At 38.5% G+C, this 24879-nt stretch overlaps 1 protein-coding gene, 1 long non-coding RNA gene and 1 pseudogene across 2 annotated transcripts in view; 1 reads left to right on the forward strand and 2 right to left on the reverse strand.

Moving 5' to 3' along the window:
- Nucleotides 1–6318, reverse strand: part of LOC117502099 (epsin-1-like) — a 29992-nt gene extending 23674 nt beyond the window's left edge. Inside the window, exon 1 of the mRNA XM_034161113.1 lies at nt 6307–6318. The gene's annotated coding sequence lies outside the window, so the exon portion shown is untranslated. The remainder of the gene's footprint in view (nt 1–6306) is intronic.
- LOC117502106 lies at nt 229–19478 on the forward strand (annotated as a pseudogene).
- LOC117502112 lies at nt 14647–24193 on the reverse strand. The gene is made up of 3 exons (XR_004558183.1): nt 24183–24193; nt 19500–19505; nt 14647–15226 (listed from the first exon to the last, which is right to left on the reverse strand). It is a non-coding gene; the product is annotated as an uncharacterized LOC117502112 (long non-coding RNA).
- Between the last annotated feature and the right edge of the window lie 686 nt (nt 24194–24879).

Raw genomic sequence — 24879 nt, forward strand, 5'->3', positions numbered from 1 at the left:
AATGTCCTGTTAAAAAAGTCAAATAATATAAGAATGAAATATACTTCAAATCAATAACTGCAACTCTAAAAAAATGATACGAAAATATCAAATTATTATTATATTAATAATAATAATAATAATAATAGATTATTTATCTATTTGTGTGAATAAATAAATAACGACTAAAGTACACAGCCGCACGCGCCGCCCCCTCCCTCTGAATAAATGAGTCAGAACCACAACATCAACAACAACAACAACATCGGAACCAAGATGGCGGCCGAAGGCGAGTACGAGTCGGTGCTTATGGTCAAACCCGACGTGAACGTTTATCGAATCCCGCCGCGCACCTCAAACCGCGCCTACAGGTAAAAACAGATACGTGACGGCGGTGAAACATGTTTTTCTATTCGTGTCGGAACTTCTCGTGGAGTCTCTGTTCCTCTGTTTGTTGACTGGGGACATTTGCCAGAAACTGCTCCACTTTCACAATTTTGAAGTGGTGTTGTAGCAATCTAGCTGAGTTTTTAACATTCAGGTTGTTCCAGAATTTAAAAAGGCATGTTTAAATTGGGTCTGGATTTTGGATTTCTGTCAGTTTCGATCACACTCATCCCACTACTGTCAGCGAGTGTAATTTTGTTTAACTAAGGATCCAGATTACAGTGATGACCGAGCAGTGCAATGGAATGGAAAGTTAGAATAATTTTACTTGTACCAGTGCAGATTTTTTTAAGATCAAAAATATGATTATTTTAATGATCAAAAGGAAGCTTTTAATCTCCAGAGCAGCTGACTGGAAGCTGGATGCTCCAGACTGGTCTGGGCGGATGAGGATCACAGCCAAAGGCAAAATGGTCTTAATCAAACTGGAAGACAAAGTCTCAGGTAGGACTTCTGCCATCTTCATTTGGAGGAATCTGAAGGACAACTGTTGTGTGTTGGGGGTGTGTGGCTGGACATTTTGGTGTTCTTTTCTTTTCTTTGCTCTCCAGGTGGTATGAAAACTGATTTGTCTGTGGAGAAGGTGCTGGCTGAAGAGTCCTTCACCCTCATCAACGTTATGTGCAGCACCTGTGGATGGTGCTCACGTGCAGCCTTAAAGACTTTCAGCTGAAGCAGATAATTAGATGGCGTTCTGCATTTAAGCCATGTGTGATTCAAGCAGAATTGCCGGGAACTTGACCTTGTGGTGTTCGTTTGTGAGACGCTGAGGACCGCGCCTGGGTTTGACATCGTGCCTGTGAAGGAAGAAGGGTGAGGGACACATGCTGTCAGCACACATCAGAGGGGAATAATTGTTTGACTAATTGTTGATAGTAACTTGGTATTTTGTTACGCAGTATATTTGAATTGTGATGAGAATTGTGCAGCTCGCTTCTCACTGCTGTGGCGTGCGGACAACTGATCCTCCACCTGTTGTGAGAAGCTGCTCATTTACATAAAGCTTAAATACAGACCTGAATGTGTTGCTGATAGTGTGTGCCTTTTGAAGGATATTGCTTGTAACTGCTGACTTACCTCACCTCTTCTATCCTTCGCAGAGAGTCGGTTTGTCATGTCCACCTGGGGGGTGTTTGGCGGTAAAAGTGAGTCCAAAAGCGCCGGGCCTCGATCCTTTTGGGCGCTGGAGAGCGTGCCAGCCTTCAATCCACCAGACTGACGCTGTTTTAGTTTGTACACGTTGTTATGCACCAAAGGGTGGAAGAAATAAATTGTTTTGTTATTGGAACCGCTTTCTGGTTATTTTAGCGCTGGGTTCCGTCAGACGCAGGTCCGCTCCTCAACCCGCGTCGACACATAACAGACAATAGTCATTTAGAGATTAAAGGTATATTTTGACTTGTGGCTAGAATGTATTAGATTTGGTCTGCCTTGTTTTTGTCTTTACAAGAAACTACTGGATAACTCTTTGAATTAGTGTCTACCTAAAACAAAAATCAGAAGGTGTTCTTTGAGCAAAAAGATTTTTGAATAATCTTCTAAATTCTGTTAATTTTGTTCTGAAAAGGCCCTGTCACACCTTGACGATTTAGCCAGCATATGCCAATCATATTAAAAAACACTGGCATAGGTCCATTTAGTTAAGCCTAAGTTTTTTATGAGTTAAAAGCACGTTGAAGCACAGTGAAACACGCTGAAACTCACTGATGTACGTCGTAATAAGCTGAGCTCCTCAAAAAATTTTTGTGCATGCTGAAAAAATTTCAGCATGTGACTCATACATCTCGTACATGCTGGACATAAGTTAAATAGGTAAGTTATGTGTTTGTTGGCACACGTGTCTTGTAATTAACTCATAAGTCTACATACATCCATTAATCCACTGATTGGCTGAAACCTGCGGTCCTCATGCGGACAGACTGTTTCTTTCACACACAGACTAAATCTGATGTGTTCATTTCGGTCCAGTTCACCATCACTGATGAGCATGAATCCACATAAAGCTCCTGATTTTTTGAAAATGACGTCCGGAAATACTTTAATTCGTGGCTAACATAGCGTTTTAAAGCAAGTCCCTCTGTGGTTTTTCTGCTCCAGGTGCATTTCTCATGCCGGTGTCATGCTCTGATCACACAGAAGCGCTGTGATGGTTTAAACATTTAAAGCATCGTCACTGTCGATGTGATCATCAGACGACCTGATTGATCGATCAGGGTGATCACACCTGATTAATGCGATGTATCTCTTTAACGCGTCATTGCTGTGGTGTGATCATGAGATGACCTTATTGCTCAGGTGTGGTCACGCCTGATTAATGCGCTGTTTCAACATTTACAGCACTGATCACCACACGACAGATCAGCACTTCATTCAGATCACACCTGATCACGGTCGACTGGCGCTTTAAAAGTTTAAATCATCACAGCGTTTTATTATTCAGGTCTGATGACCTGACCAGGTCTGATCAGCAGACCTGAAAGCAGCCGCTCGGTGCTTTAAAAGTTTAAAGAGTCACAGCATTACATTTATTCACAGCAGCGTTTGCAACAGCCAATCCACTCATCAGCATTCTGTACACAATGAAAATGGTCCACCAAGATAAAAAAATGAAAATAAAAAAAATGTTAAATTACTGACCGGCACCACACCATGCAGTACCGACCCGAACCACTGAGTAGAAACGGGGCTGTCGACAGATGCTGGTTAATCATTAAGGTTTGACAGCTGAATTAATTTTTTAGACGTATGACAGCATGTGCCAGCATATTTAATACGGCCAGCATACACAGGTGAAATCGTCAAGGTATGACAGGGCCTTAAGATTTTGTTGATTATGTTTCCAAATTCTTGAACTATTTAACAGAATGTTGAGTGTTTTAAGACCAATCTTAAAACATCTAACATATAAAGCTGACCATGCATGTGTGTTTCCTATGCACAGCAAAAGTAATTAAGCAATCGACACCAAACGTGTTATGGTGACTGGGGCAACAAGGGGGAGGTCACTGGGGCCTTTAGGTTGCAAGTGTATGAACACACACACACAAAATCAGCCTTATATATTAGATCACTACCTGCTCCTCTATGCACAGCCACAGTAATTAAGTAATCGACACCAAACTTGCTATTCAGTGCTTTAACGTTTCCCATAATCTCTGCGCTTCCCAGAATGCACTGCGTCACCAGCAGAGTTCCTGCATCTCACAGCGCATGTAAACAATGGCTAGCGAGGATGGGGATGCCGTTGATCCAGCGAGTTCATGGACGATTATGATGATGACACATTCTCCTATATTGAGAGGGTTATCTAGAGGAGGTGCAGCACCTGTGATGGACTTCTGCTGTGCCCCGATGTTGTCTTATTGTCCATACTTTACGAGGTTTGTTTACATTGTGCCCTGAATCGGAACTCCGCTGAAACTGACCTCTCACGCGAGTCACGGACTGCAAGATGGCATGAGATTCACAACTGCGAAACAGCGAATGGTGACTGGGGGCACCAAGGGGGAGGTCACTGCGGCTCTTAGGCTGAAAGCGTACGTGCGCAATCACACACACACACACGGTCAGCCTTATATATTGTATCATCACCCACTCACTGGAGCCCTTATTTTCACAGTTCACGTGGTACTCAGGTCAGGTAACAAGTATCACACTCTACTTACTACGTAGTAGCGGCTGGCTAGGATGCACTTTAATTACAATCAGAACGGGGCAGCACGCTGCGTGCAAGTTAAGGCGTGCATTTTTTCAATTAAATTTTACCTGCTGTGTACAGCATGCCAGAGCATTGCAGTGATATGATATGCTATCACCTTTTATCATCATTCACTTGAGTCCCATGAATGTCACAAATTGTGCTATGAAAGTTAATGATGACAACTTACACACAATGCAGTGCAACTTACTACACCTTAACTAAAGTGACATGAAATATACAATGACATGGCTAAAATTCTTCTCTGTTACCTGTGTGTAGACTGGGTAACTCAGCTAATGTTTTATAAAATATAAATGGAGTGTTGTTTTATTAATTATTTTATTTAGCAAATTTTGCTGATGTGTATGATGTATGCGTACTTGGTTGTTGTTAAATTTTAACATCTCCTCTTTCATGCTTATGTTCAGCATTTGTTTTTCTAAAGGGAAAGTGTGATATAAATGAATGCATTATGTTGTGAAAACCCATTGCTGCAGTCAGTCTCATGTATTGATTGTATGACTTTGCTTTTTTTCACAAATTCTTGTCATTTGGCTACCTGCCCTGCAGGGGAACTATTTGCTCAGGCACCAGTAAAGGAGTATCCTGGTGTTGCCGTGGAAACGGTCAGCGATTCCAGCCGATACTTTGTTCTGCGAATACAAGATGACAACGGTGAGAGTGTTAAAAAGAACAAATTGCTATTGTTGAGAAAACTCTTAAAAATAAATAATAATAAAGATGATACAAATTGTATTTGTTTTTGTGAGTTTTAAATGTTCATGGTGGTTGTGTCCGAATTCAGTGGTAGCACACATCTAATGCTGCAACCACCTGCCATTTACATCGTAAGTGAGGCAACTACGCTGTCCCATTTCAAAAGCTGCTTGTGAAGCGGCTGATGTTCGCAGCATTCTTCCCCCCAAAAACTAAGGATACAACAGGTGTATCCATCATGTCCCAAACACTCCCATGACTCCTTGTGTGACTGTTTTTCAAGACAAAACAGTTGGTGTGTGTGTATATATATATATATATATATATATATATATATATATATATATATACACTGAACAAAAATAGAAATACTTTTGTTTTTGCTCCCATTTTTCATGAGCTGAGCTCAAAGATCTAAAACATTTTCTGTATACACAAAAGACCTATTTCTCAAAAAATATCGTTCACAAATCTAAGTCTGTGTTAGTGAGCACTTTGCCAAGATAATCCATCCTACCTCACAGGTGTGACATATCAAGACGCTGATGAGACAGCATGATTATTGCACAAATGTGCCTTAGGCTGGCCACAACAAAGGGTCACTCTGAAATGTGCAGTTTTGATTTATTGGTCGGGGCGGGGTCAGAAAGCCACTCAGTATCTGGTGTGACCAACATTTTCCTCAGGCAGTGCAACACATCTTCACAGAGTTGATCAGCACCCAGACGCCATTGAATGTGAGCATTTGCCCACTCAAGTTGGTAATGATGACAAACTGCAGTCAGGTCAAGACCCCGATGAGGACGACGAGCATGCAGATGAGCGTCCCTGAGAGGGTTTCTGACAGTTTGTGCAGAAATTCTTTGGTTCTGCAAACCCATTGTTGCAGCAGCTGTCCAGGTGGCTGGTCTCAGACCATCTTGGAGGGGAACATGCTGGATGTGGAGGTCCTGGGCTGATGTGGTTACACGTGGCCTGCGGTTGTGATGTTGTTTGTGTCTGATATTGTTTCTTGTGCGCAGGTCGCAGTGCTTTTATAGGAGTTGGTTTTGGGGACCGAGGGGATGCCTTTGATTTCAACGTGGCTCTACAGGACCACTTTAAGTAAGCAGTGAGCATGAATTCAGAGTCAAATTTTTTTGATGCTACTGTAATGACAACAGATTCCATTAAGAGAAAAGTAAAGATTCATTAGTTATTTAATCTCCACATCTCCACACTAAGTCAAAATGACATGATGCAAGTCTAAATTTTGAAATGTAGCTTCAGAATTTGCACTTACAAGTTGTACTTGTAGCATAAATAGTCAAGCAAAAAAAAAACAAAAACAAACTACTTTCTTAGTAATAGAATCAAAATTATATATATATATATATATATATATAAATGAATAGGAATGAGAAATTCCCGCCTGTGAAATACAGAGTTGAAATGGGTTCAGGTTCACGTCTGAATATTATCACCAAACGTCTGAATTTTGACGTGAAATCAAAATGTTTACATTTTAGCTTCTAACTTTGTCCTTCGAAAGTAAATATGTTGGCTTAATATTTCATAATTTGACCTAAGAAATCAACTTTGTCACTTTTTCCCATAACTTGTAAGCACAATGTTAAATGTTTTGGCTTAATATTTCATTATTTTGACTTATTTTGTCTTATTTCTTCTTCATTTTCCTGCATAAGGCAGTGTGCATCAGTTCTCCTGACCACAGCATGATGCTGATGTTTGTTCTGCTTGTGGAATTCTGCAGGCTGCTGAACCTGCTGAGCTAAATTGTTTTATTTCTGTTTGGATGCTGTGTGCCTTGTTTGCCTACAGGTGGGTAAAACAGGAGAACGAAATCACTCAAAGTGCCCACCTGGGAGATTCAGCACCAAAGCTGGATTTGGGTTTTAAAGAGGGACAGACCATCACTATCAACATAGGGGTAAGAACCAATGCATCACATGTCAAAAGGCTGAGCATATTAGTGCAGCAGATAACAGAATATTTACAGAGGAATCATTCAAATGTTGACGCAAGCACCAAATTTGGCATAAATACTCCTTACACATTACTCTTTTGAAAAAAACAGACTGGCCACTTGACTTTTTAATAGGTGGCCGGGTAGGGGTCAATTGAAGAATTACACAGGGGACAAAATTTAAAAATACTCCAATTATATTGAAATCTCGAGCACTGCGCTCATAGAGTGCAAACCTCCACCAACACTAGTTTCCAATTTCACAAATTTTTACCTTGGAAAAAATGTTCAAGGCCAAAGTCCTATTTTAAGTGGCTTTTCATAAGCTAAATTAGATGTGATCAAATGTCAGGAGTATGTATTTAGTCCATGCATTGAATCAGTGGTTTTTGTCAGTTTTTTTTTTTTTTTTTGGTCAACTTTTTTTGGTTTCTGAATTCTTCAGATCATTTTCACAGAACATTGGTTTTCTCTGCTATGCACAATTTATCAATGGTTTTTGGCACTTGGCTTCCAATTGATAACTGGAAGACAGACAAACAGGCATAAAATTGGAACCTCCATCCATTTTTGGTGGTGTAGGTAAATCCATAACGGAAAAATGAGTGATTGAGGCACTTTTGATTCAGATATCATGCAAAATGTACACCTAACGGGCCTTTCAATATTAAATTCAAATGTCCACAAAACGGATCAGATCCAGATCAAACTTTGTCAGGTGATAGTGAGTGCCAGTGTGCACTTGAGTGATTGGGGCACATTTGATTATGATATAATGTAAAATATACATTAAATGGGGTTTTCAATGTTAAATTTACATGGGCACAAAATCTGCAAACCAGATCAGATCCAGATCAAACTTTGTCTGTCAATAAAGGATAGGGTAACATATATCACGTCATAAAATCCTGTGGATGTCAACATTGTTTGACCTTTACTTTGGAGACCAAGCATTCAACACAGTCAGAACTATTCCATTTATTAATCCTTTTAGTTCAATCAATACTTTGCATCACTTTTTTCCCAAATTTGGAGCAACTTTAACTTTTGACCCTATGCAAACTGAAATTGACCTTTGTCACCATTCTTGCTGTTTTTATCCCATAACTCCACACCATTCAGTCATAGATAGTCCATACTATACCTTTTTGGAATCTTCATGATCATGAATGTGTATGAGTCAGTGATGAAAGTTTTCTGGAAATGACGGGAAATTAGGGTTTTCGCTCACATGGTAAATGCTTCCGGGTTATTTTTGACAACATACAGAGTCCATTCATTCAGTTCATTTCAGTTCCATGCCCAAACAGTTGGTGGCGGTAATGCACCATGTTGGTTTGTAAGCTGCCAGTAATTTCCAAAGAAGAAGAAGGGTTCATTTGTTTTGGCCTTAAGAGTTTGTAAAGTCACATTTTTGGGGTACTGCACAATGGTTCTCATAACGGTTTACTTTGTTGTGGACATTAAAAGTTATGAGCTGCGTTTTTCCTCCAGTAATCATACATTAAGTGGAGCTAACGGATGAAGTCTTCAGTTGTTAAAAATGCTAACGGCGTTAGCATTCAGATGAGAGTTTAATGCCGCGTTCACACGACGCGAGCGACTGCAGCCACAGGTTGCCATGTAATCCCTATGTAAGGACGCGTTTTGGCGCCAAACTGCGACGCGATGGAGGCGAGTGAAGTGATTTTGAGCATTTTGCGCGTTTGTGGCGCGATATTGCGTCGCCTCACGTCGCGCTGCCCTCCTCCCCAAGTTCAAAAATCTGAACTTTTTCGTCTCGTCGCGCCGCGATGACCAATCAGGGATTGAATATGTAGTGACGTGGAGATGTCTGGAGTTTGACTGAAGATGTGAACATGTCCTGTCTCTGGTAGCAGCCTGTGAGCAGGACTTATGTCTCTTTTGTCCTTTATTTCACAATCATGACAGAGTTTTTGGAGCGAGCAGCAGCCCCACAGCAGCGGGGAGCGGAGTTTCTTTTTCTTTTACACGCGCGCGCGAATCGTCCTGGAGATTATTTTACTTATTAACTACACAGCTTTATAATAAAACAAATGGTGACTGGTTTCTAAACACAATTATGACAGTTTTTGGAGCGAGCAGCAGCCCTACTTGCGGGAGCGGAGCTTTTTCCTTTTCTTTTACGTGAATGGTGACTGGTTTCTAAACACAGTTATGACAGAGTTTTTTGGGGGAAGAGCCAGCTGCAGCAAGCAGCGGAGTTTCTTTCTTTTTTTTTTTTTTAATTATTTACATGTGCGCGCGCGAACGGGACAGTTGATCCTCAAACTGGGTCCCGCAGAGGTGGAACGACCACTGAAAGCGGCCATCACCCAGACACAGCTCCTGGAGCAAATAATGATACTCTCTGTATTGGGAGCTTTCCACAGCAGCTCGCTCCGTGTGATCAAGGTCCGTCATGTTAGCTTGACTGACAACCGGAGCCGGCGAGCGGAATGGAAGCTCCTCCTATTTGATGACGCACCGGGGCGAATTTTCGCTGCGAAAGTCCACCCAAGCAGAGCGACACACCGGGCGAAGGAGGCGCGTCCATCGCCTGGCAACCCACGCGAATTTGTAGCATCAGATCGCGTCCGGTGTGAACGCGGCATTAGTCTCGTAAGTAAGTCCCTTTGGCTGCTCCCTTGTTTGCACTCGGGGCCGCCACAGCAAATCCAAGGTGGATCTTAGTCTGTGAGTCAAAATCACAAGATTAATAAGTTTGAGCAACGGAAAAAAATTGGCTGAGGTGAGTGAGTGAAAATAATACATGATGTTAGTGTTCTGCTGAAGTTAATCAGCTAAATTAGCTTTTAGCTGCAGTAAGTTAAATCAATCACTGTTGAGCTGAGTGTTCGACCTATTTTTATTTTTACGGAATAAAGCTACACAGTTTTTATTGTTACTGCCGTAACTACAAGAAAAGTTTCAGGTTTAAATAATATATTTTTTATTTAAAGTTTTTTAACCATGAATTAATCAAAGAAAATAGCACAGTGCTGTTTCATATTTCTTTATATTTTAAGAAATATATTTCTTGTCCCACATCAGAAACATGCATTTGCTGAATTAATGAATGAATCTACCATTACTACATGTACACATTACTTTTCATGCTATTTTATTTGTCTAAAAATAAAGTTTTCTAGTGAAAGAAAAGTTTTTTTAACTTCAAAATGTACAGTAATTAGAAATTAATGTTGAAGTAAAAACACATTTGTAAGGATTCTAAGGTGGCCAACAATTTGAAAACAGAGATGATCAATAGCTCCAAAGCTCCTGCCAAAACTAGGGAAACTCAGAAGTGAGTAAAGGTTGAACAAGTTGATGCATTGATGTGTGATAAATACTCCCGCTGTTCCATTTGAATTGATACTGAGAATTATTGTTTGAGTTTTTTGAATTGTCATTTCCTTTACAGTGTTTTTTTTGGGTTAAAGGCTGGTAGCACAAGTTGTGTGAAAAGACGGGTAGAAAAATTGACCTGACCCAACCAAAAAATTATTTTTTTTTTTAGATTTGTCGGTGGGTAAATAGACTTGAAAATGCACCAGAATGCATCTGAGATCTCAAGTTTTTCCGGGGGAGAACCCCCAGACCCTCCACCAGGGGCTTCGGGCCTTTGGCCCTTGCCAAAAAGTTTTTTTTTTTTTTTTTCCCTTCTATGGCCCACTTTCATCATTGATGAGTGCAATGGTTAAGAGGGAATGTTCCATTCAACGAGGTGGAGCCTCGTAAGTCTTTCACCGAATGAAATATTCTTTTCATTGCATGAATGAAAAAAAACAATTATTTGTCCTATGTAATGGCAAACAATCCTGATAATGTAGTCCATACTCGATTATGTGTATTGACTACTTCTTCCTGTAAAGACTGCTGTCTGCTTTCCTCAGTCCAGCGAAAAATCATGACTGAAATTTGTAGAGCTCTGAATCCGACAGCATTTGTACTTCAGGTAGAGACAGGCAAAGGTCACACACGCACATCACGTTATCTGTCTTGCAAGAACAAATTGCATATATGTGTGCGTATGCTTACAGTAGTGTTCAGAATAATAGTAGTGCTATGTGACTAAAAAGATTATTCCAGGTTTTGAGTAAATTTCTTATTGTTACATGGGAAACAAGGTACCAGTAGATTCAGTAGATTCTCACAATCCAACAAGACCAAGCATTCATGATATGCACACTCTTAAGACTATGAAATTCGGCTATTAGTAAAAAAAAAAAAAGTAGAAAAGGGGGTGTTCACAATAATAGTAGTGTGGCATTCAGTCAGTGAGTTCGTCAATTTTGTGGAACAAACGTGTGAATCAGGTGTCCCCTATTTAAGGATGAAGCCAGCACCTGTTGAACATGCTTTTCTCTTTGAAAGCCTGAGGAAAATGGGACGTTCAAGACATTGTTCAGAAGAACAGCGTAGTTTGATTAAAAAATTGATTGGAGAGGGGAAAACTTATACGCAGGTGCAAAAAATTATAGGCTGTTTATCTACAATGATCTCCAATGCTTTAAAATAGACAAAAAAGAAACAGACGTGTGGAGAAAACGGAAAACAACCATCAAAATGGATAGAAGAATAACCAGAATGGCAAAGGCTCCCCTATTGATCAGCTCCAGGATGATCAAAGACAGTCTGGAGTTACCTGTAAGTGCTGTAACAGTTAGAAGACGCCTGTGTGAAGCTAATTTATTTGCAAGAATCCCCCACAAAGTCCCTCTGTTAAATAAAAGACGTGCAGAAGAGGTTACAATTTGCCAAAGAACACATCAACTGGCCTAAAGAGAAATGGAGGAACATTTTGTGGACTGATGAGAGTAAAATTGTTCTTTTTGGGTTCAAGGGCCACAGACAGTTTGTGAGACAACCCCCAAACTCTGAATTCAAGCCACAGTTCACAGTGAAGACAGTAAAGCGTGGTGTTGCAAGCATCATGATATGGGCATGTTTCTCCTACTATGGTGTTGGGCCTATATATCGCATACCAGGTATCATGGATCAGTTTGGATATGTCAAAATACATGAAGAGGTCATGTTGCCTTATGCTGAAGAGGACATGCCCTTGAAATGGGTGTTTCAACAAGACAATGACCCCAAGCGCAGTACTAAACAAGCAAAATCTTGGTTCCAAACCAACAAAATTAATGCCTCGCAGATGTGAAGAAATCATGAAAAACTGTGGTTATACAACTAAATACTAGTTTAGTGATTCACAGGATTGCTAAAAAAGCAGTTTGAACATAATAGTTTTGAGTTTGTAGTGTCAACAGCAGATGCTACTATTATTGTGAACACCCCTTTTCTACTTTTTTTTTTACTAATAGCCCAATTTCATAGCCTTAAGAGTGTGCATATCATGAATGCTTGGTCTTGTTGGATTTGTGAGAATCTACTGAATCTACTGGTACCTTGTTTCCCATGTAACAGTAAGAAATATACTCAAAACCTGGAATAATCTTTTTAGTCACATAGCACTACTTGGCATATACCATCACTAAGAGGGTTTTCATATGACGTATTGGTCACATCATTTTGTGTCCCATGGCCATTCTGGATTACGACGCGATGGCCGCTGTGATACGCTACGTGCATTTGGCGAACAATTGCAGAAGCTTCAACGTCGGTGTGAAGAAGCCTCACGGCACCGTGGTGCTGAGAGAGATCTGCCGCTACCAGAAATCCACTGCTCCCAGAATTTTATTTTATTCTGCAATAAAATTATATAAGAATACATAAAAATACCGCAAAGGATAACACAAGAATGCTTACAGTACGGATGCTTATTTGCATTGTGGTCCTCGAGCACCAAGCTGCAATCCGCAAGCTGCCCTTCTAGTGCCTGGTGAGAGAAATTGCTCAGGACTTCAAGATGACCTCTGCTTTCAGAGCTCCGCTGTGATGCTCTGCAGGAGGCCGGCGAGGCTGACCTGGTCGGCAGCTTCCTAGTTCACAATATCGCAGTGTGACACTGTCGGCCAGTTCATTACATCACCCCTAAATTCACTATCTGGTATAACATACGGATCCACTGAACCAACTGCTACACATCTATCACAATAGCTTTATCTCGAGGGTTTAGAGCATCGTAATAACCATACATTCTCTCTATTTTTCTATCACGCGCCACCTTCCTTGTAATCAGAATGGAGACGGCACCTGTCCTGCAGTAAATCGGTCACGTGATTGAAAACCCTCCATACATGCAGATAGGGTAAAAAAAAAAAAGAGATGTCCCAGTGAATACTGCAAATGCCTCCAGACGGCTTACGGCGTACTCGATTTTTATTTTATTTTTTCTTGTGTTAATAAAACAAACCCCACCATGTTTGCTAAACACTGTTGCCGCTAGTGTGAGCATGTGCGGTGGTGGCGCCATGCAATGGTACAAAACATTTGGAACAAAAATTGCCCGGTTAATGGAACCAAATTTGCACAGTCAATGGAACGAATGATCCATATCAGGTGACATACAAACCGACAATCAAATGACAAGGATCTATTCCCCGGGTGCCGGACTGTGGCTGCCCACTGCTCCTAGTGTTTGGATTGTGTCTAACTGTAACTAGGATGGGTTAAATACAGAGGACAAATTTCATTGTATGTATGTATAATGACATTAAAGGCTCCATTCATTCATTCAGTCAGGCGTTATAGAATTTTCAATATGATTGGAGGATTTTTATATTTTGACCCCTGTGTAATTCTTCAGTCGACCCCTACTTGGCCACCTATTGACAATTCAAGTGGCCAGTCTGTCTTTTCAAAAGAGTAATGTCTGTGGAGTATTTGTGCTGAATTTGGTGCTTGCGTCACCATTGGAAATATTATTTCAGTTTTCTGCAGCACCATATCCTCAGTTTTAAATCAGAATTTCCTGTGGGATGGATCAGTAGTGTGAATTTAGTTTTGTGAGAAGATGCACACAATTTGAAAATGTCCTTAGTGATATTTTAAAAATAAAAACAGACGTGACAGTGCAAAAACCAGAACAAGAATGTCCTAAAAATTGTTGAATATATGCTGGAGTTTGTATAAAAGTAAAATTAGATACCAACAAAAATGCAGAGAAATATTTTGCTTTTCTTCAGCTGCATTTTTTCTCTCCATCTTCAGCAAGGTAAAAAGAGGGATAAACCCCACCCACCAAACTCAGGTGGGCTTGGACTCCTTCCCCCACCACCTGGCGGCAAGATAGCCCCTCCTCCTTCATCAGGATCATCCAATCACAGTATGACCGCCTAGACGGGAGGCATAGCAACAGGTAGCTGGTGCTCTCCATCAGTCCTAAAAGCAAAAAGAGGAAACTTGTGCAAAAAGAGGAAATCACCCTTTTTTTAACCTCTGTCTTTCGGTTTGTACTTCATGCTGGTATTGTTTAGAAAAGTATCATGCAGAGTGCCACAGTGGCTTACTTTCTTAATTACTCTCTTAATTGGTGGCTGTTATGTGACTTTTGGCTTTAGGCAGCAGAAAAAATTATGAAATATATGCTGGGGTAAAAACTATTTTTAATGTGCTTTCTTTTACATTCTCTATATTTCTTTTTCATTTTTCTACTTCAGTTAACACAGTTTGTAAATACATTGGTTCTGCTAAAATGTATACAGAAGTAAATAGCATACAAGAAAATAAATAATATTTTTAATCTAAAGTGGTCATTTCAGGGGGAAAAAAAATGGCATCAGGGATTTTGTGTTTATTTTTAACCTTATTTGCATATATTTATTTATTTAACAGTCCTTTATTTCTCATATTCATGGTTTGGAAGTCATAAACAGAAAGACTATACTACTTTCAAAATGCCAAATTAGCATGAAACAATATAACTTAATATTATGTAGTACATTTTTAATGGTAAGATAAAATATGGCCAAATTTTGCTGAAATTGTAATTCCGTTATTGTACAGCTCCGTATCTCGGACCTCTTTCATGTACTGAGATGACCCCTGTGCCAGATTGGTATATTTGCTATCTGCGCATGCACAAAAAACAGGAAGTTTGTTCTCTACCAAGTTTACCTTTTCTGTGTGCAGAAAGGACAAGAGAGCTAGTTTCAATTTATGGAGAAAAATAACCCGACTGTAAACCTGATTTTGGTCCACACACAGAAAGGGTAAACTCAGTACAGAACAAACTCCCAATTTTTCACCCATGCAAAATATACAGTTCTGGTACATGGGTAAACTCAGTACGTGACATCTCCTTAGCACATACTCTGGTCTTCTTTGAACCCCTCCCTCTGACAAGTAGGTCTGCCACCTCCATCAACATATTTAAGTCTGTTAAAAACCCACTTTTATACCTTAACATTCCTAGCATTTATTTATTTATTACTTCTGTCCGTTTTTGCTTGTTAGCGCGATAGCTGAAGAACCACTTGACCAATTTCATTCATATTTAGCATAATGGTGTACTTGGGTGATCCCTGACACCAGTTGATTGCGGTGACCTTGGGGTCAATTTCAAGGTCACAGCAAGATATTCAAGATATTGTCATTGCCACCCTTGTTAGTGTGATATCTGAAGAACCAGTTGATCAATTTTAATCATATTTAGCATAAGGGAGTACTTTGGTGATCCCTCGACACTTTGTATTACTGATTTGTGGGAACCGAGGGGGATATGACATCTCCTGATGACTTGTTGACTTTGTGTGGCAGTTTCATCAACAGTAGTTGTTTTAAATGTGCTACAATAAATTTGTCTTTGACTAGTGTTTGAACATAATGCTGGCACACCCACAGCCAGAGTGACCCAACATTTACTTTAAGACAACAATGTGTAGACGCTGTGAAGGCTATCAACATCACCTGACATGAGCGCACTAATCATCTTCAGGATGAACCACTGTAATATGTCAACAACCGGCTGAAGTCTTGAAGAACAGAGTCTCAGCTGTTTGAGTACTGCTGAGGCGGTGCCTCAGAATGTATTTTGACACGCAAGTTCAAGGAGTTTTATAAAAGCTGGTTTGAATAATAAAAGCAGGTTTTGTTAATGTGCGATTTGTTGTATTTGAAATATCTCATTTATAAACAATAAGCAAATAAGATTATGTGGAAATATGTGTGCAGAAGAATGAAGAATTTACTTGTCAGTTCCTCTCAATGTAACTTTGGTCATCTTTCTGTTTGTCTGCAGGCTGTTTGCTGCTGCTGGACAACAGTAACTCCAACACAGTGGCTCAGATGAACCTGAGTTCAGATCTTTGGGGAGATTTTTCTGCTCCTGCTAGGTACAAAAGCCATCTCAGGTCAGCATTTTAGCTTATTGCATGTAGCATCTGTACTGCTGCATCATATTGTTCTAAACGCCACTATTGAGGCTAGCATTGCTGCTATTTGTTAATTTCAAGGATTAATTAAAATTCTACTATGTAATTCAAATTCCTTTACAGTTCTTCTAGTATAACTAATTCTTTACAAATTATACTTTACTTTAAGTCCCTCTCATCTAAATATGCTTTGATTAAACTGTACAAATTATGTTTTAAAAAATTCTATATACACTATACATATCTTAAATTGTGCAGATTACAAGTGATAAAAATAAAATTAAATTCATGCTTTAAATTATTTTTTTAACAAGGAATACACACAACATTGCTTATTCTTTAAATTATTTAGGAAATAAAATTGATCTTTACATTACTCATAGCTTAATTAGTTGCAAACAGTTGTCTACTTTTAAGCATTGACACCTAAATATGCTTTACATTAAACCATACAAAGTATACAGTGAGGAAAATAAGTATTTGAACACCCTGCGATTTTGCAAGTTCTCCCACTTAGAAATCATGGAGGGGTCTGAAATTTTCATCTTAGGTACATGTCCACTGTGAGAGACATAATCTAAAAAAAAAAAAATCCGGAAATCACAATGTATGATTTTTTTTAAATAATTTATTTATATGTTACTGCTGCAAATAAGTATTTGAACACCTGTGAAAATCAATGTTAATATTTGGTACAGTAGCCTTTGTTTGCAATTACAGAGGTCAAACGTTTCCTGTAGTTTTTCACCAGGTTTGCACACACTGCAGCAGGGATTTTGGTCCACTCCTCCATACAGATCTTCTCCAAATCTTTCAGGTTTGGAGTTTCAGCTCCCTCCAAAGATTTTCTATTGAGTTCAGGTCTGGAGACTGGCCAGGCCACTCCAGGACCTTGAAATGCTTCTTACGGAGCACCTCCTTAGTTGCCCTGGCTGTGTGTTTGGGGTCATTGTCATGCTGGAAGACCCAGCCATGACCCATCTTCAATGCCCTTACTGAGGGAAGGAGGTTGTTTGCCAAAATCTCGCAATACATGACCCCATCCATCCTCCCTTCAATACGGTGCAGTCGCCCTGTCCCCTTTGCAGAAGAGCACCCCACCAAGAGTATGATGTTTCCACCCCCATGCTTCACAGTTGGGATGGTTTTCTTGGGGTTGTTCTCATCCTCTATACATAGTAAGTGGAGTTGATTCCAAAAAGCTCTATTCTGGTCTCATCTGACCACATGACATTCTCCCATGCCTCCTCTGGATCATCCAGATGGTCACTGGTGAACTTCAGACTGGCCTGGACATGTGCTGGCTTGAGCAGGGGGACCTTGCTGCCCTGCAGGATTTTAAACCATGACAGCATCATGTGTTACTAATGTAATCTTTGTGACTGTGGCCCCAGCTCTCTTCAGGTCACTGACCAGGTCCTCCTGTGTAGTTCTGAGCTTTCTCAGAATCATCCTTACCCCACAAAGTGAGAACTTGCATGGAATCCCAGACCGAGGGAGATTGACAGTCATCTTGTGTTTCTTCCACTTTCTAATAAAAAAATCATAACAGATGTTGTCTTCTACCAAGCTGCTTACCTGTTGTCATGACTTGTGCAGGTCTACAGTTTTGTCCCTGGTGTCCTTAGACAGCTCTTTGGTCTTGGCTATGGTGGACAGGTTGGAGTGTGATTGATTGAGTGTGTGAACAGGTGTCTTTTATACAGGTAACAAGTTCAAACAGGTGCAATTAATACAGGTAAAGAGTGCAGAATAAGAGGGCTTCTTAAAGAAAAATTAACAGGTCTGTGAGAGCCAGAATTCTTGCTGGTTGGTAGGTGTTCAAATACTTATTTGCAGCAGTAATATACAAATAAATTATTAAAAAAAAAATCATACATTGTGATTTCCGGATTTGATTTGCAAAACTGCAGGGTGTTCAAATACTTATTTTCCTCACTGTATCTTAAATACTTCTCAAGAAACTGTCTTTTAAATTGTACAAATTGTAAGTCAAATCATTTTCTGTTTATTTATATCAAATTATACCATGAATCATTCTGTAAGTATTATTGTCATTATTTGTACATAATTATTCTTTACAAATGTGTAAAGTGTGTTCAACTCAATTATAGTTTACATTATCTTAACATAGTTTTTCACAAAATAGCAACTGAAAGAAGTATATAAATACATGTTATTGTTTATATAAGTATTGCCATTAATATCCTTGACATCAGACTTGTAATCTTTTTGTACCAATTATACTTTGCTTTACTGACACTTGAGCTAATTTCACATAATTTTATTAGGTTGTGTGGCAAAATATGGTTAAGGAAGTGTTAATCGAAGTGTGGAGCATGTTTTATAGATGTATGAAATGGGAAAAGCACCCTTAAAGCATGAATTCGGAACGGCAGAAATTCTTTTAAATTTAAGATAAAACAGACAAATGTCCAAGCGGCAAATGCAAAATAGACAAACAAATGAATAGAGCTTAGCAGGTGATTGCAAACATAATAAATGTTTTGTTTTTTCTGCACCATTCCTCCACCATCACTGCCACAGAACTCCACAAACTGGATCCAGTTCTGAGTGGGCAGCAGCTGTGATTTCCATCTGAGTAGATTCCTGTCCTTCAAGACTAAATTCCACACACGGACCCCAAAGTAGAGGCCCGGAATGCCGCAGCACTGCAGAAGCAAATCATCACATCGTTTAATTCACGAATAATGAAGCCGTAACACGATATGAGCTATTTTAATAATTAAGGGCTATGTTCTGAGTAGCAGGTGTTTCTTGTTTTGTTTTTTGTTTTTTTTTGTCTTCAGCTACTCCTCTGCAGATGGCTGCCTCCACAGTTTGACCTTTGATCAGAACTTTTTTGTTACTCCCTCTACAGACAATACGTGGTATTGCAAGTTAGAGCTTGTGTTTGATCAACTGTGAATTTATGTAAGAGACATCTAAACAAACAAACAAACAAAAAATGTTAAACTGAATAGAATAAGCATCCAAAGCCAATGTGATGGTGTCTGAAATGTTTCACCCCAGAATCATATTTTCTTCACTGTAAAAACGCGAGTGCTGCAGGAGATGAAAAAGGTAATGAAGAGTCTTTGAAAACTAGTTTTACTGAGCTCATTGAAAGTTTACAGTGAGTAAAAATGACACGGAGCAAAATATTTGTAAGTATACATGAATGCACTGACATCATTAACTTAATGAAGTTATGTAATATATGTTACAACTGTAAATAACGATACGTTAAACCCGTCCTGTTTATTTAAAGCTCTGAAAGCATCCGCTGTCTTTGTGATGCTTCACTGTCAGATGGCAGTGAAGCAAATGTAATATTTGTTTTACGCCTTGATGAATGTCTTAATATTTACTAAAGATAAGCTGATTGTTGATGTTTACAGGATTTTTTAACGTGTGTCTTGTGACATTTTTTGACTGAAAGAAGTTCTACTGTGATCAAATCACACAAAGTGGCACTGATGATGTGTATTTATGATATCGGGCTGATTGATGTGTTGATTTGTGCATGCTGTTTACATTGCTCATATTGTTGGCAAAAAGCAAACAAAACAGAAGATAATCTCAAAATGTCTCTCATTTTTCAGTCATTCCACTCTGGCTGTAAAAATCACTGGACTAACACTTGATTTATGACGAATTTAATGAGAAAGAGGCAATAAATCCTTCCAAAGGATGTGATAAGTCTTTTTTTTTTTTTTCCACACACGCATACCTTACTCAGTGTTATGAGGAAATGCAAATAATTCAAAATAAATCATTTGATGCAAATGTTGAATCTGAAATGTGTTTTAAGGATAATTATTGGTTTAAGCAGTTTTTAAGGCAGTATGTTAAAATCTTTGGCTAAATAATTTAATAATTTATGTAACAAGTGTTTTAAGAATTTTAATTTTTGTATTTGTTAATCTACGTAGCTATTTTATTGGTGTATTGATTATTTTTGTATTAGCTGATTATACACTAAATCATAAAAATAAATTCTAATAATAAACCTTGCATTGAAATATTTGGTCACAAAAATGATTTATTTTACAAAGAAAAAACCTAACATATAAAGGAAATACAAAAATGAAAAACTCATTGATGGTAGGAAAAAAAAATTCTGAAACACAAGACAAAATCCTAATCCTATGGATGCAACATAGAATTATTTTCATTATCAACTAATCTGTTGGTTATTTTCTAGATTATTTGAATCAGTTATTTGGGACATAAAATGTAAGAAAATAGGGAAAAATATTGATGAGTGCTGCTCGAATCTCAAGATGTACTCAAATGTCTGGTTTTGTCCACAACTCAAAGATGTTCAATTTACTGTCAAAGGAGAAAACAAAATGTTTGCATTTAAGAAGCTGAAATCAGAGAATTTGGACATAAAAAAATCGTGTTGACTCAAAATGATCCAATTGTTTAGCAAAAGAGTTGGTGGTTACTTTAATAATTAATTGTTGCAGCTCTAAAGTGCTTTGCATTAACAGCAATAACAAATTAATGTAAAAACACCACAGACAAAAAAAAAAAACCCAAAACATACTAAAATTAATCTCATAAAACACAAACATTAAACATATGTAAACTTAAAATATTGACAAATCAAATGATAATAAACGTTAATTATAAACTGCAGAAACTTTTAAGACTGGATGCACAAAGTTACTTCATTGCAAAAAGCAGTGGTGGTTCTAAACTGAATTACTCCCCATGCGAGACCCCCTCCAAGTGTCCCCCACCCAAAAAAAACCCAACCCAAAATTTTGCACAAACAGACATTTCTTTTATTATTTTATTATTATTTTTTAATATTTTAGAAGTACCCTTGAAGTTGCAACTAAAATTGACATCAAAAGACAGTAGGTTACAATATAACTCTTATGCAAATGCCCTGATTCTCCTGTATCAAAAACACCTACTGGTTAAAACGTGCTTGCAAATGTGCAATAACATTATTCGCAATGCAGAATTCCAATTCTTATTTATAAAGTGCTAAAACACAAGACGTCCCAAGGCAATGTGAGATTTAAACCTTCCCCACCCCTGATCAAGCACACTGGCATCAGTGGTATAAAGGAAAACCTTCAAGTATTTTTTTTTAATTATAGGAAGAAACTTGAAGCAGACCAGACTCAGTGGGGTGACCATCTGCTTTTGCCATATTAATAACAACAAAATAATAAAAAAAAGCCCAATAAGGACTTGTCAAGCATGCAGAAACAGAAATGTTGCAGTTCTGCAACCATATACAGTGGGTAAAATAAGTACATATTGAACACGCCACATTTTTCTCAATAAATATATTTCTAAAAGGTGCTATATTGACATGAAATTTTCACCAGATATCTGTAACAACCCAGGTCATCCACACATGCAAAGAAACCAAAACAAATAAGTACAGAAATTAAGTTATGTGTAATAAAATGAAATGACACAGGGAAAAAGTATTGAACACGCTTACTGAGATTTATTTAATACTTCGTAAAAAAGCCCTTTTTTTTGGTCATGAAGCTTCAAGATGTCTCCTATATGGAGAAACTAATCTCATGCATTGCTCAGGTGTGATTTTGGCCCATTCTTCAACACAAACAGTTTTCAAATCATGAAGGTTCTGTGGACCTCTTCTATCAAGTCTGCTTTTAGTTCTTTCCATAAATGTTCTATTGCATTCAAGTCAGGTGACTGGCTGGGCCATTCTAGTGGCTTTATTTTAATTCTCTGAAACCAAATAAGAGTTTTCTTGGCTGTATGTTCGTGATCATTGTCTTGCTGACATTGCCTCATAGCAAGAAGGTCATGGGATCAATTCTCACCTGTGGTTTTTCTGTGTGGAGTTTGCATGTTCTCTGTGGGTTTGCTCCAGTTTCCTTCCACATTTAAAGACATGCAGGTTAGGTGAATTGGAAACTTTATAACTGCCCAGGTCTCCCTTGCAAAAGAGATCTCGATCTCATTGGGACTAACCTGGTTAAATTAGTTTCATTTTCATCATCCTGGTAGATTTTTATCAAGAATGTCTCTGCACATTTTTCTATTCATCCTTCTTTCAATTATATGAAGTTTGCTAGTGTCAGATGCTGAAAAACAGCCCCACACCATGATGTTCCCACCTCCAAGCTTCAATGTAGGTGTGGTGTTTTTAGGATGATGTGCATTATGGCATCCAAAGAGTTCAATTTTGGTCTCATCTGACCAAACTATATTCTATTTTACAGGCTTGTCTAAACTTTAAAATTTAAACCAGTGTCAACATTTTTTTTTTCACCAATGGAGTCGTACGTGGTGAGTGTGCATACAGGCCATGGCAGTTAAATGCATTACTTATTGTTTTCTTTGAAACAGTTGTTTACCTGTTAATTTCAGATCTTTCTGAAGCTCTCTGCAAGTGGTCTTTTGTTCTTGGACAACTATTTCTGAGTTCTTTTCACTCCTCTGTCAGAAATTGTGTGAGGAGCACCTAGTCATGTAAAATTAAATTCATGCTTTTAATTCTTTTTTACAAAGAATACATACAACATTGCCTATACTTTAAATTATACAGCAAATAAAATTGACCTTTACATTACTCTTAGCTTAAATAATTAGTTACAGTTGTCTACTTTTAAGCATTGACACCTAAATATGCTTGACATTACATTACATTATGGTGAAATGACATTTTTTTCCTCTTCTGGATTATGACCCCAACGGTTCTCACTGGAACATTTAGAACTTCACTGGAACATTCAGAACTTGAGAAATCTTGAGAGAGCTCTTTACTTTTATCCATGATGAGATGTTTCTTGTGTGTCACCTTAGTAATGAGACACCTTCTTATAGGCCATCAGTTGGGATGGAACCAGCTGATATTAACTTGCACTGACAAGGGGCAGGATTGCTTTCTAATTACTGATAGATTTCAGATGGGGTCTTGGCTTTCCATGCCTTTTTCCACCTCCCTTTATTCATGTGTTCAATACTTTTTCCCTATGTCATTTCACATTATTTCACATAACTTAACATATGGGCATCTATGGTTTGATTTCTTTGCATGTGTGGATTACTTGGGTTGTTATCAACATCTGGTGAAAATTTCATGTCAGCAGCACCATTAGAAATATATTTACCAACAAAAATGGTGACGTGTTCACAATACTTATTTTACCCGCTGTACATAGAGAACCTGGTTATCACAACAATGCGGTGGCTGTAAAGATAAACATGAAGAGTATCAGTAAGTGATCTGTTCAATCAGAAGGGCAGGGTAATATTTGGGAGCTGTATGAGATCAGGACATGACTTCATCCACCCGTAACTTTTAGCTCTGCTGACAGATGGAAAAAGAGAGCGACAGTCAGCTGGGGCCGAAGAGGAAACCAATGGACGGGTCAGGTCTCACTGGACTCCACCAAGTGCCAGCATGCACACAGTTCATCTTCCTCTGATTTCCTGGTTCCTTTAATCTCTCACAGCTCTTTTGGCTTGTGTCCATGTTAAGTAACAATGCAGGGTGGAACGCGTCTGGATGTGTTACAGGACTCAGAGTCAACACCAAAATCCGGGTGAGACAGGAAACAAAGAAGGTTTTGCAGCCAAATGCTGCAACTGGTACAAACCTTCTTCTGAGAGCAGTTATATTTCTATTAAACTGTACCAAATTGTTTTGCAAAATGTCCATGCATGTATCACAGTGTTGCGAGAAAGTTTGCTGTAAGAGAAAAAATATATATATATATTTTGAGAAATTCATGCACTTTCTGTGATGGCCTGGATTTCGTCAGAATCAACAAATCTATTTTCACAATTTAATATTTTAATTCATATTCCAATCATTTATTTATTGTTTTCTTAAATTTCTGAGCTGCTGGGTACAGATCACCTGAAAACAAATAGAGCTTTGCGTTAGCCAATCAGATTTCTTCCTGCTGTCTCTGGGTGAAAATCTTCCATGTTGTCTTCGTAAGTGGATTTCTCTGCTGTGGTGACCTGACAAAAAAAAGCATGTTCTTCCTCCAGTCAGATATTGAGTTTGCTGTGTTGGGCGCGTTGTTTGACACCGTGGCTTGCTAGCTGGATAGCAACTGTTTTAGCACCATGGGCTAACTAACATGTCAGTCAGTTACGCTACGCCAAGTTAAAGGCTAACATGTTAAATAGCCTTTAACTTTAAGTTATAATCCATTTAAACTGTCTTTCATGGTGTTTAGATCTTGTTTTTACTTAGCTCTGTTTTTTCTCAAGGCCAAAATACGGCCACTGGGTATTGCAAAGACTTAGTGTAGACTTTGTGCAATTATTATTTGCGTGTGTTCGTACTCAGCATAAGTCCAGTCCTATTACTGCCAGGGTCTTCAAATTCGCAGGGAACATTCTTGGGACACAGACCTTGAACAAGTTCAAAGATGGTTAACCTTGGCCTATTTTAAGAGGTCCTAAGGTCACATTCTGTTTCCTATTGTTATGCTCATACAGCCGAGGGTATTTAGCATTGTGTTATATTTTAAAAAATGTATTCTTAGTTACTATTTCAGTTTATTATTAATCAACTGTTAAATGAATTGATGACTGTTCAAATAATTGTTTTGGGTGATTTAAATATATACTCAACAAAAATATAAACGCAACACTTTTGGTTTTGCTCCCATTTTGTATGAGATGAGCTCAAAGATCTAAAACTTTTCCACATACACAATATCACCATTTCCCTCAAATATTGTTCACAAACCAGTCTAAATCTGTGATAGTGAGCACTTCTCCTTTGCTGAGATAATCCATCCCACCTCACAGGTGTGCCATATCAA

This window comes from Thalassophryne amazonica, chromosome 20, assembly GCF_902500255.1.
Source record: "Thalassophryne amazonica chromosome 20, fThaAma1.1, whole genome shotgun sequence".
NCBI lineage: Eukaryota > Metazoa > Chordata > Actinopteri > Batrachoidiformes > Batrachoididae > Thalassophryne > Thalassophryne amazonica.